We start from the raw sequence: 17767 nt of genomic DNA on the forward strand, positions 1-17767 counted from the left end.
GGTGTACATGTGCAGCGATTCAACCTCCACGTTGTAATTTAGCCTATACTATTTGTAAAACCACTAATCATACATACAATGCCTTGAGTCATTTGACCACTGTGATATTGTTGTAATGTTGCTAAAAGCGGCATAAAACTAAACTCGCTCACTAAAGTCATTTGAAATCTCAGATCTAACAGGTCTAATGTGTGATATAGCAGAGAGACTGTATATGTACATATGATGTGTGATATAGCAGAGAAACTGTATATGTACATATGATGTGTGATATAGCAGAGAGACTGTATATGTACATATGATGTGTGATATAGCAGAGAGACTGTATATGTACATATGATGTGTGATATAGCAGAGAGACTGTATATGTACATATGATGTGTGATATAGCAGAGAGACTGTATATGTACATATGATGTGTGATATAGCAGAGAGACTGTATATGTACATATGATGTGTGATATAGCAGAGAGACTGTATATGTACATATGATGTGTGACTGTATATGATATAGCAGAGAGACTGTATATGTACATATGATGTGTGATATAGCAGAGAGACTGTATATGTACATATGATGTGTGATATAGCAGAGAGACTGTATATGTACATATGATGTGTGATATAGCAGAGAGACTGTATATGTACATATGATGTGTGATATAGCAGAGAGACTGTATATGTACATATGATGTGTGATATAGCAGAGAGACTGTATATGTACATATGATGTGTGATATAGCAGAGAGACTGTATATGTACATATGATGTGTGATATAGCAGAGAGACTGTATATGTACATATGATGTGTGATATAGCAGAGAGACTGTATATGTACATATGATGTGTGATATAGCAGAGAGACTGTATATGTACATATGATGTGTGATATAGCAGAGAGACTGTATATGTACATATGATGTGTGATATAGCAGAGAGACTGTATATGTACATATGATGTGTGATATAGCAGAGAGACTGTATATGTACATATGATGTGTGATATAGCAGAGAGACTGTATATGTACATATGATGTGTGATATAGCAGAGAGACTGTATATGTACATGTACATGATGATGTGTGATATAGCAGAGAGACTGTATATGTGTACATGATGATGTGTGATATAGCAGAGAGACTGTATATGTACATATGATGTGTGATATAGCAGAGAGACTGTATATGTACATATGATGTGTGATATAGCAGAGAGACTGTATATGTACATATGATGTGTGATATAGCAGAGAGACTGTATATATGTACATATGATGTGTGATATAGCAGAGAGACTGTATATGTACATATGATGTGTGATATAGCAGAGAGACTGTATATGTACATATGATGTGTGATATAGCAGAGAGACTGTATATGTACATATGATGTGTGATATAGCAGAGAGACTGTATATGTACATATGATGTGTGATATAGCAGAGAGACTGTATATGTACATATGATGTGTGATATAGCAGAGAGACTGTATATGTACATATGATGTGTGATATAGCAGAGAGACTGTATATGTACATATGATGTGTGATATAGCAGAGAGACTGTATATGTACATATGATGTGTGATATAGCAGAGAGACTGTATATGTACATATGATGTGTGATATAGCAGAGAGACTGTATATGTACATATGATGTGTGATATAGCAGAGACTGTATATGTACATATGATGTGTGATATAGCAGAGAGACTGTATATGTACATATGATGTGTGATATAGCAGAGAGACTGTATATGTACATATGATGTGTGATATAGCAGAGAGACTGTATATGTACATATGATGTGTGATATAGCAGAGAGACTGTATATGTACATATGATGTGTGATATAGCAGAGAGACTGTATATGTACATATGATGTGTGATATAGCAGAGAGACTGTATATGTACATATGATGTGTGATATAGCAGAGAGACTGTATATGTACATATGATGTGTGATATAGCAGAGAGACTGTATATGTACATATGATGTGTGATATGTAGCATATGATGTGATATAGCAGAGAGACTGTATATGTACATATGATGTGTGATATAGCAGAGAGACTGTATATGTACATATGATGTGTGATATAGCAGAGAGACTGTATATGTACATATGATGTGTGATATAGCAGAGAGAGTATATGACATATGATGTGTGATATAGCAGAGATATGTACATGATGATGTGTATAGCAGTGATATAGCAGAGAGACTGTATATGTACATATGATGTGTGATATAGCAGAGAGACTGTATATGTACATATGATGTGTGATATGTACATATGGAGAGACTGTATATGTACATATGATGTGTGATATAGCAGAGACTGTATATGTACATATGAGATGTGTGATGTGTGATAGCAGAGACTGTATATGTACATATGATGTGTGATATAGCAGAGAGATGTATATGTACATATGATGTGTGATATAGCAGAGAGACTGTATATGTACATATGATGTGTGATATAGCAGAGACTGTATATATGTACATATGATGTGTGATATAGCAGAGAGACTGTATATGTACACATATGATGTGTGATATAGCAGAGAGACTGTATATGTACATATGATGTGTGATATAGCAGAGAGACTGTATATGTACATATGATGTGTGATATAGCAGAGAGACTGTATATGTACATATGATGTGTGAGAGAGAGTACAGATGTGATCAGAGTATATACAGAGACATATGATGATGATGTGATATAGCAGAGAGACTGTATATGTACATATGATGTGTAGCAGAGAGACTGTATACATATGATGTGTGATATAGCAGAGAGACTGTATATGTACATATGATGTGTGATATAGCAGAGAGACTGTATATGTACATATGATGTGATATAGTGATATAGCAGAGAGACTGTATATGTACATATGATGTGTGATATAGCAGAGAGACTGTATATGTACATATGATGTGTGATATAGCAGAGACTGTATAGTACATATGATGTGTGATATAGCAGAGAGACTGTATATGTACATATGATGTGTGATATAGCAGAGAGACTGTATATGTACATATGATGTGTGATATAGCAGAGAGACTGTATATGTACATATGATGTGTGATATAGCAGAGAGACTGTATATGTACATATGATGTGTGATATAGCAGAGAGACTGTATATGTACATATGATGTGTGATATAGCAGAGAGACTGTATATGTACATATGATGTGTGATATAGCAGAGAGACTGTATATGTACATATGATGTGTGATATAGCAGAGAGACTGTATATGTACATATGATGTGTGATATAGCAGAGAGACTGTATATGTACATATGATGTGTGATATAGCAGAGAGACTGTATATGTACATATGATGTGTGATATAGCAGAGAGACTGTATATGTACATATGATGTGTGATATAGCAGAGAGACTGTATATGTACATATGATGTGTGATATAGCAGAGAGACTGTATATGTACATATGATGTGTGATACAGAGAGACTGTATAGATGTACATATGATGTGTGATATAGCAGAGAGACTGTATATGTACATATGATGTGTGATATAGCAGAGAGACTGTATATGTACATATGATGTGTGATATAGCAGAGAGACTGTATATGTACATATGATGTGTGATATAGCAGAGAGACTGTATATGTACATATGATGTGTGATATAGCAGAGAGACTGTATATGTACATATGATGTGTGATGATAGCAGAGAGAGAGACTATATGTACATATGATGTGTGATATAGCAGAGAGACTGTATATGTACATATGATGTGATATAGCAGAGAGACTGTATATGTACATATGATGTGTGATATAGCAGAGAGACTGTATATGTACATATGATGTGTGATATAGCAGAGAGACTGTATATGTACATATGATGTGTGATATAGCAGAGAGACTGTATATGTACATATGATGTGTGATATAGCAGAGAGACTGTATATGTACATATGATGTGTGATATAGCAGAGAGACTGTATATGTACATATGATGTGTGATATAGCAGAGAGACTGTATATGTACATATGATGTGTGATATAGCAGAGAGACTGTATATGTACATATGATGTGTGATATAGCAGAGAGACTGTATATGTACATATGATGTGTGATATAGCAGAGAGACTGTATATGTACATATGATGTGTGATATAGCAGAGAGACTGTATATGTACATATGATGTGTGATATAGCAGAGAGACTGTATATGTACATATGATGTGTATATGTATATGTACATATGATGTGTGATATATAGAGAGACTGTATATGTACATATGATGTGTGATATAGCAGAGAGACTGTATATGTACATATGATGTGATGATATAGAGAGACTGTATATGTACATATGATGTGTGATATAGCAGAGAGACTGTATATGTACATATGATGTGTGATATAGCAGAGAGACTGTATATGTACATATGATGTGTGATATAGCAGAGAGACTGTATATGTACATATGATGTGTGATATAGCAGAGAGACTGTATATGTACATATGATGATGTGTGATATAGCAGAGAGACTGTATATGTACATATATGATGTGATATAGAGAGAGACTATATGTACATATGATGTGTGATATAGCAGAGAGACTGTATATGTACATATGACTGTATATGTACATATGATGTGATATAGCAGAGAGACTGTATATGTACATATGATGTGTGATATATATAGAGAGACTGTATATGTACATATGATGTGTGATATAGCAGAGAGACTGTATATGTACATATGATGTGTGATATAGCAGAGAGACTGTATATGTACATATGATGTGTGATATAGCAGAGAGACTGTATATGTACATATGATGTGTGATATAGCAGAGAGACTGTATATGTACATATGATGTGTGATATAGCAGAGAGACTGTATATGTACATATGATGTGTGATATAGCAGAGAGACTGTATATGTACATATGATGTGTGATATAGCAGAGAGACTGTATATGTACATATGATGTGTGATATATAGCAGAGAGACTGTATATGTACATATGATGTGTGATATAGCAGAGAGACTGTATATGTACATATGATGTGTGATATAGCAGAGAGACTGTATATGTACATATGATGTGTGATATGCAGAGACTGTATATGTACATATGATGTGTGATATAGCAGAGAGACTGTATATGTACATATGATGTGTGATATAGCAGAGAGACTGTATATGTACATATGATGTGTGATATAGCAGAGAGACTGTATATGTACATATGATGTGTGATATAGCAGAGAGACTGTATATGTACATATATGTGATATATGATGAGTGATATGATGTGTGATATAGCAGAGAGACTGTATATGTACATATGATGACTACCATGACATCAGAAATGTACTTCCAGTGGAATCCTTTTTATCCTTAGATAAATAATACATCCTGACAGTCTCTCATAAACAAAGCTGACAGTGTCATATACAAAAAAAACCACTGACAGTGTCTCATAATAAATTGACAGTGTCTCTAAAAGAAAAAACCTGTGAAGGTCCGGGTTAGAATATTGATCTTCAGCAACCCATGCTTGTCGTAAGAGGCGACTAACGGGATTGGGTGGTCAGGCTTGCTGACTTGGTTGACACATGTCATTGGTTCCCAAATGCGCAGATTGACACTCATGCTGTTGATCACTGGATTGTCTGGTCCAGACTTGATTATTTACATACCGCTGCCATATAGCTGGAATATTGCTGAGTGCGGCGTAAAACTAAACTCACTCACTCACTTAAAGTAAAAAAATTGTCAGTGTCTCATAAAGACAACACCGGCTCATAAGAAAATGAGCGTCCCATAAAGAAACTGTCCATGTCTCATAAGACCTGATAATATTTCACAAACAAGGCCACCAGGAAATTGGAAAGTTGTAAATTAATTAACACAACTACCCTACAGGTTATGTTGTTCCAAAATATGTACAGATAACATATAGATATGTAGAAAATAATCTCAATATTTTCAATTTTTCCATACTTCCTTCTCTACAATTAACAATACCTTCCACCCTTTGTCCATCCTACATCCATCCTTTGTCCATCCTACATCCATCCTTTGTCCATCATACATCCATCCTTTACCCATCATACATCCATCCTTTACCCATCCTACATCCATCCTTTACCCATTCTACATCCATCCTTTGTCCATCCTACATCCATCCTTTGTCCATCCTACATCCATCCTTTACCCATCCTACACTCAACCCGTGAATCACATCCATGGACACTATTTGCCTCAATCAGTTTTGTTGTAAATGAAAAATACATTATATCAAGTTATGATGAAATTCTGTTTATTATAGCTTTAATTCATGAAACACACTAACTATGATAGATGTCTCAATTGTATGAACACATGCTTACAGTGGACAAACGTTTGATCTGAAACATCGCTACCCTGACAACAGCTCTGAGTGTGTATTCCAATAAAAGGTTTCCACTGTGATCTGCAAGCTGGCTACCATCACATCCTGGGATATAATGATAAACGGAAGCGATATCGCCAGGAGTGACTACAAACTCTACACATCTAACAATTACACACTTCACATCTAACAATTAATTACTCACTTTAAACATATCAAAATTACACTCTCTCCACATCTCTCAGAATAAACCTTCAACCTGCAGTATATATGCCCAAGTTTACATGACACAACTTTGATTTTCAAGATATCACTTGTCATGAATTGATTTTGTGAAATGCCTCAACACAGTCCTGACAGATAAAAGGCTAGCTGTGCGATATAGCAATCTCTGATGATTTTCACATCAATACTTCAACATTTTCTGTAACGTTAAACATCAACATTTACAGTGGGTCAATCAAGAACCTTACCTGACCTCATCCTGTATACTTGCTAAAACTACTGGTACATGTAGTTAAATGATCAGGCAAGGAGTGGTGTAAACAAGGTGGGTAATTTTAAACGATCAAGCATACAGTTATATAAATAAAGGTGGGTAATTTTAAACAAACAAGCATAGAGTGGTGTAAACAAGGTGGGTGATTTTAAACAACCAAGCATAGAGTGGTGTAAACAAGGTGGGTGATTTTAAACAACCAAGCATAGAGTGGTGTAAACAAGGTGGGTGATTTGAAACAACCAAGGTGGGTGATTTGAAACAACCAATCATAGAGTGGTGTAAACAAGGTGGGTGATTTTAAACAACCAAGCATATAGTGGTGTAAATAAGGTGGGTGATTATAAATGGTCAAACATACAGTTATATAAAAAAGGTGGGTGATTTTAAACAATCAAGCATACAAACATCAGGTGTTTGATTTTGAATGTTAACAGCTTCACTCATCATGATCAAAACAAAAACAAATTTTAAACATTTCATTTTGGCAGAACATCACACATTACATAAGCACATACAGTTATTGCATACAAATGGTTTGATAAACCACAGGTAACCATTAAGCTAATTCATTTAAAATTTCCATTCCAACAAGAGACACTGAGAAAGCTGAGAAACACTGTAGCTGGAGGTACCTGGATTACCCATGATGCAGCTAACTACAACTGAAGCTGAGTTAAAGCCCGAGTAAACAACAGTCAAAGATGGATACCATTACCATTCGACAATCAGAAACGGCGACCAATTACTCATTTAATTATCACATACTAGCCATCAAACTTGCAAATTCCACACCAGACAACCAAGTCATGATAGAAGGTCTTTGGGAGTCTTTGTTGGGCAACTGAGGCCCGGTATTTGAACCTGGGGGAATGTATGAATAATGATGGAACTTAACCAGGAGTAACTACAAAGATAAAAGTCTTGACTGCTTGGCAGTGTTGGAGAACTACCATGAAATCTATGGGATGGAATTACCATTTATAGATTGTATATTTTATGTGCTAATAATGGTACTGCTATCTGCCTCATATGACTACTATGGTTTGTTGACGCCACTATGGTTACACTCTTCATGGATGCACAAAATGTTTCTTACCGTTTTTATGTGTTTGTCATGAATAGACATGGATAAAGTTATATTTTTTTGGCAAAAGGTCAAGGATTGATTTTGTTCAGTAAGGGCAATAGTAGAATTTGCATGCAGAATTTCTGAAGACATTACTTTCTCATCCCGTGATCTCTCTATTTAAAGAAATGATGACATAACTGAATTTGTAACACAAGTCAGATGCAGTGAGTGTTTGAGTGAGTGAGTGTGGTGGCATCAAATGAGGTTACATGTCACATTCAATATTTTATTGGAATTCTTCTGCTATGTGGATCAGGTTTGTGTGTATTCCACACTGTTGTCAGGTTTACAGTGCCAGGCCACTGAGATGTCATGCAGTAGTTTCATAGCGACACGTCTCAGAGACATTAGACTCACTCCAAGCTGTCAAGTACGTGATGGATCACTTTAATATTGACCTTGAGCTGGGAACAACGATTTGGTAGATGCAGCCATGGGACAGAACCACTGACTTTTCCAGGGAAGGAAGGGAAGGAGAAATATAGGAAGGAAAGAAGGGAAGAGGGAGGGGGAGAGGATGGGATAAAGAAAGGAAAGGATGAAGGAAGGATGGAAAGATAGAGAACTAAAGGAAGGCTGGAAGGATAGAGAAATGAAGGAAGGGAAGGAGGGATGGAGAAATAGAGGAGGGATGGAGAAATAGAGGAAGGGGAGGGGGAAGGGAAATAAGCTAAGGTGGAGGAATGGAAAATGAAGGAAGGAAGAAAGGAAGGATAGAGAAATATAGGAAGGAAGAAAGAGTTTTTGTACATGAGTCCCGTGCTGGGATTCGAACTACGGACCATCAGTCGGACGCCTTGTCCACATGACTAAAGAGGATAACCCCATCAGCAAGCTGACAAGGTAAGGATGTCATCTGAGGGATTACTCCCCGCCCTGCTACATACTCCCCTGTCAACAGAAGGCATGTCCCGGGCAACATAGTTGGGTTCTGAGACTTATTTTGCTCAAATTTGATATGAACGCCACACTGGGCGCCAATGTAGCGGCCATAAAATTTCCGAGTCCCGTGCTGGGTTCGAACTACGGACCTTCTGATCAGAAGTCGGACGCCTTGTCCACATGACCAAATATAGGAAGGAAGAAAGGGTTTTTGTGCAAGCTGACAAGGTAAGGATGTCATCTGTGGGATGACTCCATGCCCTACTACACATGGAGTGGAAGGAATGGTAGATAGATGGAAGGGTGAAAGGATGGAGGACAGGAGGCAAGGAGATTTGAGGGAGGTAGTAAGAAAGAACTGTCAGTCTACTCCTGTCGACTTCTGTACTCATTCATCCCAGTCTACATTGCAGCTAGTGTGACCACCCAATTCCCATCTGATGTACCTGGTCAGCATATCCATATCAAGCTGAGTGTTTGCCTTACACTTGTATGCAATATACAAGATACAAGCATGTCAATATCTAGAGCATGTAACAGATGTGTAACAGACCCTTACACCATGTATGCTATATGCATCTATATACAAGACACAAGCATGTCAATATCTAGAGCATGTAACAGATGTGTAACAGACCCTTACACCATGTATGCTATATACAAGACACAAGCATGTCAATATCTAGAGCATGTAACAGATGTGTAACAGACCCTTACACCATGTATGCTATATACAAGACACAAGCATGTCAATATCTAGAGCATGTAACAGATGTGTAACAGACCCTTACACCATGTATGCTATATACAAGACACAAGCATGTCAATATCTAGAGCATGTAACAGATGTGTAACAGACCCTTACACCATGTATGCTATATACAAGACACAAGCATGAGGACATCATGTGTGCATGAAGCGGATATATTCCTGTTTGATCCAACAAGTGCCTGCAGCACACTTCACCCCACACAGGAAAATCATCGATATAGAAGACCTGACATCAATGTTGAAACATGATGGTAGCAGGTTACAGAAAATGTCTGTGAATTCAGACAATGTCTGTAACCCATCTGAAGCCAAATCCTGCCGATCCTGTAATCCTGACGTCCACAATGACATAAGCATGCTGAAATCCTGCATAAACATTCTCAGCATTGCCACATTCATCGGTGTATATATACAGCTTATTAACCACAGTGTCAGCAAGGCTGATATCCAAACCCTTGTAGATTACGCTAATATCTGGGGAGGATATTGAAAAATGTCCACGATTAGACTAGCTCTACTGTTTACAACCTGGATACATTTCATTATGATTGTTTGCGATTCATAAACCTCTTGTTAGTTTTTGATTGATTCCTAACATTTATTCCATGCATAAAATTGCCACCATCATGGCCACCCAATCTCCACTTTATTCAATTTGGTATGAAAGCAAATGGTGACTATTTTCCTAATCCCCTTGTCACTTTCTCTCCAGAGAGTTTGTGAGTTAGTGAGCTAGATTTAATACTGATTTGATCAGTACTGTATGTCACCATCTATTAAGAAATGACTGCCTCTATGGTGTGGTTAGAGCATCCGCCCGGAGAGCAGAAGGTCGTGGTTCGATCCCTGGCTGCGTAGTACCAAAAGCCGTTAAAATATGGTACTTGTTGGTTCCTGCCTGGCTCTTGGCATTGATGGGTACAATAAGGACTGGTCGGCTCGGAGTCAGTATAATGTGTCTGAGTGGGGTATTCATGCTTAACTGCAGCATGGTATCTCAGTGGGCTAGCATGTTGTCATATGAGTGAAATAATCTCAAGTACGATGTTAAACCTCATTTCACCTGACCTCACCTATTAAGAAAGGCTACCTATCAGTGGGGTTGATACAAAAGTTAGGAATTGGGCAATTCCAAAAGTGGACTCTAGGTGAAATAAAAATATAGCGGAAACAGATTGTTAATTATAAAATGATATTACAACATGGCCTCGTCTGTAAAGCCATCCTGTATGAAGCACATCACCAATGCATACAAAATCCCTCTATTTGCTAAAAAAAGGAGTTTGTATTCCATTGTTTTTTTACAATGCTTGGTCGCACAGAACAGCACATGGCGCCATTTTGTGTGTTGACACAGTGCGACCCCACACTGGTGACAGAAAATCTGATCATTATAAGTACTGATATAAGTTAGACAAAGGCATTCTAATTCCAGTTATTCAATTATCAAGTTTTAATTTAGTAAGTTTTAATTTACTAGGTTTAGTTTTGTTTATCTCATTTATAGCATGGCATTTGGTATTTGGACACAGATCTGAAGGAGAAATGTTCAGCCTCAAAACTCTCCCATGTTGTTTTGAGAATTGTAGATGACAGTGACATTTGGGATGAAATTAAACTTCAGTCAATTTACTGTTACTGCTACTTCAAAGCTTAACATGGGGCCAGGCAGGGTAACATCAAGTATTGACACAAGTATAACACAGTCGGAGATCAAAACCCAACCTTTCACTCTCTGGCAGACACTCCATCCCCTAGACCAAAGAGGTGGTTGAAACAACACAAGATGTTTGAATACTGTATAAGCAAGACTCAAGTTATCCACTTCATTTTCCCTCCTAGGTTTACCTAACTGATGTTTATCATATCAAATAGCACTAAAGAACCATGCATAAACCTAAACAACCCATAGATAACAGGGCCATAGGCTCTGTAGCTAATCAAGGGTTGTCGTCATTTCTTCAAGAGGACTAACAAACAATGCAATTGATTTAAAAAAATATTTGGGAGAAAATGCCAATTATGCATACCACCTATATTATCGCAAAGGACGAATATTTTTCGGCTAAGATTGTTTGCCATAGATCATGAAACATGATGTCCATCCTAAAAGAGTTTGAGTGGAATCATCCATGCCATGTTTTAGCTTCACTGCTCTGGTGGTTCCAGAAAAGAATTTCATTATACAGAATTCAATACTGCATGATGGATTGGCACCAACACCACCAGAGATGGACTGAGGCGTGTGCACAAGAGTCCACCTTTCACAGTTGCAGTGGTAGAGGACGGCGGAAGAAGTTCAATATATGAGAAAAAGATGCTGAATAGCATCCCAGTACAGATGATGGCGGATGAATCACAGCAATGTGGTCTTCTTCCCAAATGTTTGTAAAGTAAAACCTTGTTAATCTGACTTAATTGAGAGGCATTTAGAAATTGGGGCACAAAGAAGGGGTAAGATATATTGATGAACAACTATATTACAGTGAGCAGCGATGTTTCAGTGTAGATTCTTACTCTGTTATCAAGCAACAAGATATACTTGCTAACAGTCACATAACTTGCTTCATATACAAGGTCTATGAACATGGCTCAAGAAGTAATCATAATAATAATAATAATGATAAGTGCATTTGTAATGTGTTGAACTCCATTCACTAGGTGCATGCTCATAGCGCTAAGAGAGGATGCTCAAAGCGCATGTTATTACCCTAGGTACTAGAAGGTTAATAGTCATATGACTTATCCCACCCGGTACCCATGTTCTGCTGGGTGAACACACATTGAGATTTTCTTCATATATTGTTATTTTTATTTGCAGACAATAAAATTATGCGTTTTAAATTTGTTAATCTGACCAATTTTTTTACTTGGAATGGAATGATACCTTTTAGATTAATTAGGTTTTCACAGGATCACAGCAACTTTTTCACCTGTCAGGAGATATACAAAATCAGTCTACCATTTTGTAAATGACAAGGTAAAATGCATCTCACAATATCTAACTGTGCAGATAAAACAAATTGCAATAAATATTACACATAAAAGGAAGAATAACAAAATGACAAGAATTATGTGGGTGTTTATTTGCATGTCATTAACCACTAGTAATGAACTTTATTTCTGAACATGTCAGAAACATTGGCAGATCAAAGGGCAAGCCTGGTTGGGCAATACCCAATCAATTATCCATATTTTCAAACGCAATGTTTGAATCTAATGACCCAGCTTTTTCCAGTAATGCTCAAAGCAACACTTAAATGTTTCAATAAAATGCTCATCTAGAACTTCAAAGAGATACAGATTGACTTATGAAACAATATTTAGACATCAAACTGCTCAAATTAGATTTTTCCTCACAACAGGTCAATAATGCAAGCCTGAATTTCTTCACGTCATTCTTCTTGTGATGTTATCATGTAACATTTAGAGTTACCTGCCCTTGTCACATCTAATACATACACAAAACAACAAATAAAATATGTAGTGAGGACAGAAAACAAATAAAGTGGTTTTAGAGTGAGTGAGTCGTTTTATGTCGCATTTAGCAATATTCCAGCAGTATCGCAGCAGGGGACACCAGAGTGAGTGAGTTTTGTTTTACGTCGCACACAGCAATATTCAGCTATATGGCGGCAGTCTGTAAATAATCGAGTCTGGACCATTCAATCCAGTGATCAACAGCATGAGCATTGATCTGCACAATTGGGAACCGATGACAAGTGTCAACCAAGCCAGCGAGCCTGACCATCTGATCCGTTAGTTGCCTCTTACGACAAGCATGGGTTACTGAAGGTTCATTCTGACCCGGACCTTCACGGGTAGGGGACACCAGAAATGGGCTTCACATATTGTACCCATGTGGGGAATAGAACCCAGGTCTTTCTTTATTAAGGATAAAAACTGCACCTAAAATCTCAAATTATTCAAACTCGAATTATTCAAAAGAGCAATATCTCACTTCATCCAGAAAATCAATGGCTGGTTTGAAAAGCGACATCACATAACATCTATCACATATGACAATGTTTTACAATTATTGATGTCAATTGTTTGTATATGGTTGATTTTGAAGATTTATTTTCATAAATTATTCAATTCCAAATAGCAAACACATAAATGTATCTTCTGTACAATGATGATCAATATGTTTTCAAATCTTGCTGTCTGATGTGATGTCTTGAACCCAAGTCAGAAATTCAGCGTTATTCATCATGTTTGCTGTTTACTGTAGCTACATTCACATACTTGCTATGATGTTGCCATAACATACCATATTGGAACATGTTACAGTATTCTCAAGGCATCATCACGTCCCAAAACTGAAGTTTCTCCATTCCATCAAACCTTCACAGAAGTGCTTTCAGTTAAACATGATCATAATAGCATTCAAAACACCACAGAACAAACTTCAAAATTACCTACATCATTTGTCTTAAAGGCACTATATCACACCACACTTCTCTAAAAATACTAACTATCAGGGAAGCTACCATATCATTTATTAAAAACAATTTACTTATTTGGATTACAATATTGAATTAAAAAGTTTTAATGAATTAATGCAACATTGCATTAAATCAAGTCTCGTGCCCTAAACTGGCTGAATATTATTTAAAAACGATCCCCATAGAGTTATGTCCCTTGGTGCGCTCTTTATGAATATCCTACGCACAACTTGTGATTGAAACCAGTTAGGCAAACACCGACAACATTGCGTGCGACAGTTTCGATGCACAGAGCAATTGTTTAGATTTCATATATAGTTCTCTGTTTGGAAGCTGTTCGCCTCGAAGTTTCAATTATCGAATTTCAGGCAAGTCGTGAGGGATGATAAGTCTTTTATTGCATCAATAGGAAGCTAAAGTGAGTGCATATGCCCCACTATATATCATATAGGCCAAAATAGTGTTGAAAATGTGTGACATTGTGCCTTTAAAGAACACTGAAAATTATTATGCAGTATAACTAACTTAAAAATTAGGAACCAGTTTCAGAAACTTGACGTATATTTAAGTTTTGCCCATTCTGTTTTTATCCTTTTTTTCAAAGTTTAACTTTGACCAAATCCTTTTGTGTAAACATCCCTTGCCAATCACCTAGTCGTGTATGTTTCACATAGACATGGTCGCACTCATGCAATATTGGCATACTGGGAGTAAATATGTAATTAACCTACTGGAAGATATTCCACGTAGATCATTCAAACAGGGATTGAGGATTGTGCATTCCAGAACATGTGGTCTGTATCAAGCAGATGATTAATGTCAATATCATATCTCTTAATCTCCGCCAATCTTGTAGGAACCAGTGGAAGGAATAGTCTAGTCATGCTAAACAAGAAATGTAGAAATTACAGATTTGGTATGATTGATGAAGCTATGCGGTCAAAGACAAAGTCTGGAATTATCTATGGAAATATTCAGCCATTAAGCACTGGCAAATTCAGGAAGATGTATCAAGTACCAAGCACACATCATGGCAAGGTTACATCTCTAACAAGCTGGAAGAATGATACACAACTTATGGAAGTCCGTTTTAGTGTTAAATGTTTCTTACAGGATAAACAACAAATACATGTTTACATACACACCTTAATAAATGAGTGAGTGAGTGACTTTAGTTTTATGTCTCTTTTTGCATAAAAAAGAATTTAATCAACTTACGATAAAAGTTGTTTAACAAATGATCATAGTTTCAAATCACTATTATTGGTTTGTATTACAAGGGGGTATGCACATTAAATGAAACACCAAGAACAAGTTGGGTTGGTCTAAGTTAATGCTCATCACGTACCGCACGTGCTTTTATTTCACTGTTCCAAATACTGTACTTACCCCCTTATAATACAAATCAATAATAGCGATTTGAAACTATCAACAACTTTTATTCTGAGTTGAATAAAATTCTGAGGTTTAAATGTTCGATTGGCAAGGTAAAATTATGAGGATTTGCAATCTTAATTTCACTGTATTTGATTTACTTTTTTGTTTAAAGTGAAATTCATTGGTACGTTTTCATTGCAAATAGACTATAGTATGTGATACAAGAGAAATGCCCAAAGGAACAACTATTCCTGGAAACTGTGCAACAGAGAGGGATGTTTGGCGAAGACATCTGAATCTGATTCAAACGAAAACCAGTGGAACCTGCCACAACTAAGGGATGTAACTCTGCACAGCAAACTGAAGCAATGTCCCCTAGTTAGGACGACATCAACAGTATTATAGCATCATGATGTCAAGGAAAAAGGCAAACAACATGCATAAATGTTTACATTTCCCTCTGACACTCAGATCATCAGTAACCATTATGACCAATCAATCCTCTATTTCACAACCATGGATTGCCACTGAACTCATTTACTCAGAACGTTTTCCCACAAAACACATTATAATTTTGTAAAAATTGTAAAGGATATACAACCAAGTACAAATAGGGTATAAGGTTCAGAAGAAAATGTCATACTCAGCCGTCAGAAGGATCAATGAAATATGCATTGACCACACAGTAAAAGACGTAATGCATATTCATGAGGTGCCAAGCTCAGTAGATACCCTCAACAAAATAGCGGGCCTGTTGTGTCCAGGAATGATTAAATGAATAAACATGAGTGGTTGCAGTCAAGGTCTGTAAGCTTTTATAGCTATGTGGCTTGAAGCTGTGACAGAATTAGCTATTCAATAGGAAGACCCCCATTTATTGGCTTTGACCTTGACTCAGGTTAGGTAACCAATGGTCCCCAATTAAACAATCTTGATGGCACTGCATAACATCCAGCCTGAAGCGTCAGTTGGTTTTCTCACTTCCTCAGTCCCATTACAGGTGGCAGGAACTGTGTTAGAAATTGATTGTTTTGTGTTGGCCCAGTTGATCAACACGTTTTGGATATTTTTATCAAAGTGAATAAACTTGAATTTTGAAATGTTTTAGTTTTTAATACATCATAGTTTCTTTATCAAAAGCATCTGACAATTCTTTAAGCGTGACCTAGATGTTAAACTGTTCAGGCCTAGATGTTAAAATGAATCGGAAGATGTGAAAGACAGACACTTTCTCTAAATACAAATAATCTCTGGTACAATATATTTACTCAGTTAAAACAATTCTTGAATATGCACCAATGAAGAGGGCTAGCACTTTTCATCAAGGTGATTTTGGTGGTTCGTTTAAGTTAATTTCAATCCTAGAACATTGGACATTACATTTCTCACAGTGGTATCACCTGTCACTAATCCAATATGAAGTGCTGATTCACTAAATTACAAAACATAAAATGACACATGATGTTTCCATTGAAATATATGAGTATACTCTTTTAAAGAAGTCAAGGAACATTAAGTATTCAATGTGTTGATGACAAACATCCTGTACAAGAATGTTCCTGTATGTAAACCTTTACACCCAAACGCAGCCTTTAGTATGTATAATGTGTGTGTGTAGGGTGTCATTCCTGCTTTTGGCACAAGGACGATTGATTAGTCTCTGTTCATCATTGTGTGGATTAGCCTTATTGATTCTTCTTATTATAAGGTTGTCAATAACTTGATTTCATTCATTGTTTGTCTATAAACTAGCAATACAGCATCTGCAACGTCTGTAGTGTTTGTGGGCTATTCTCCGGCAAGAATCTGTCATTAGTCAACTGCAATGGCCAATGCTTCAATGTTTCACGGTCTGTGATTAGCAGACTATGCAAGAGGTACCAACAACCTAAAATGTTGACGATCCGCCTCATTTGGGATGTCTAATGTCAACAAGAGTACAGAATTGATTGAGACAAAACCAGCCTCAATCAAGCTGAAATGTTGAATCAAATTGTTTAAACATACATCAGCTAATACAGTGTATTAGCTACCAATCAGATGATAAGGAATCGTCTACAGCTCATCTCCACACCACCAGGTGTTGTGAGTGAGTGAGTGGAGTTTTTATGCCACTTTTAGCAATATTCCAGCAATATCCAATCTGGGGACACTCGGAATGAGCTTCATACGTTGTACCCACATGCTGAATTGAACCTGGGTCAGTGGCATGATGGACAGATGATGTTGTAGATTTTCACACACAGTGGTAC

The 17767-nt window shown here is 36.8% G+C and overlaps 1 protein-coding gene across 3 annotated transcripts in view; it reads right to left on the reverse strand.

Annotated features, from left to right (window-relative positions):
• The window catches only part of LOC124264711 (calcium/calmodulin-dependent 3',5'-cyclic nucleotide phosphodiesterase 1A-like), a 424386-nt gene that overhangs the window by 230462 nt on the left and 176157 nt on the right, over positions 1 to 17767 (reverse strand). The window lies entirely within an intron of this gene.

Source organism: Haliotis rubra, unplaced genomic scaffold (genome assembly GCF_003918875.1).
Source record: "Haliotis rubra isolate DU_JTF1 unplaced genomic scaffold, ASM391887v1 Scf94, whole genome shotgun sequence".
Classification (NCBI taxonomy): Eukaryota; Metazoa; Mollusca; class Gastropoda; order Lepetellida; family Haliotidae; genus Haliotis; species Haliotis rubra.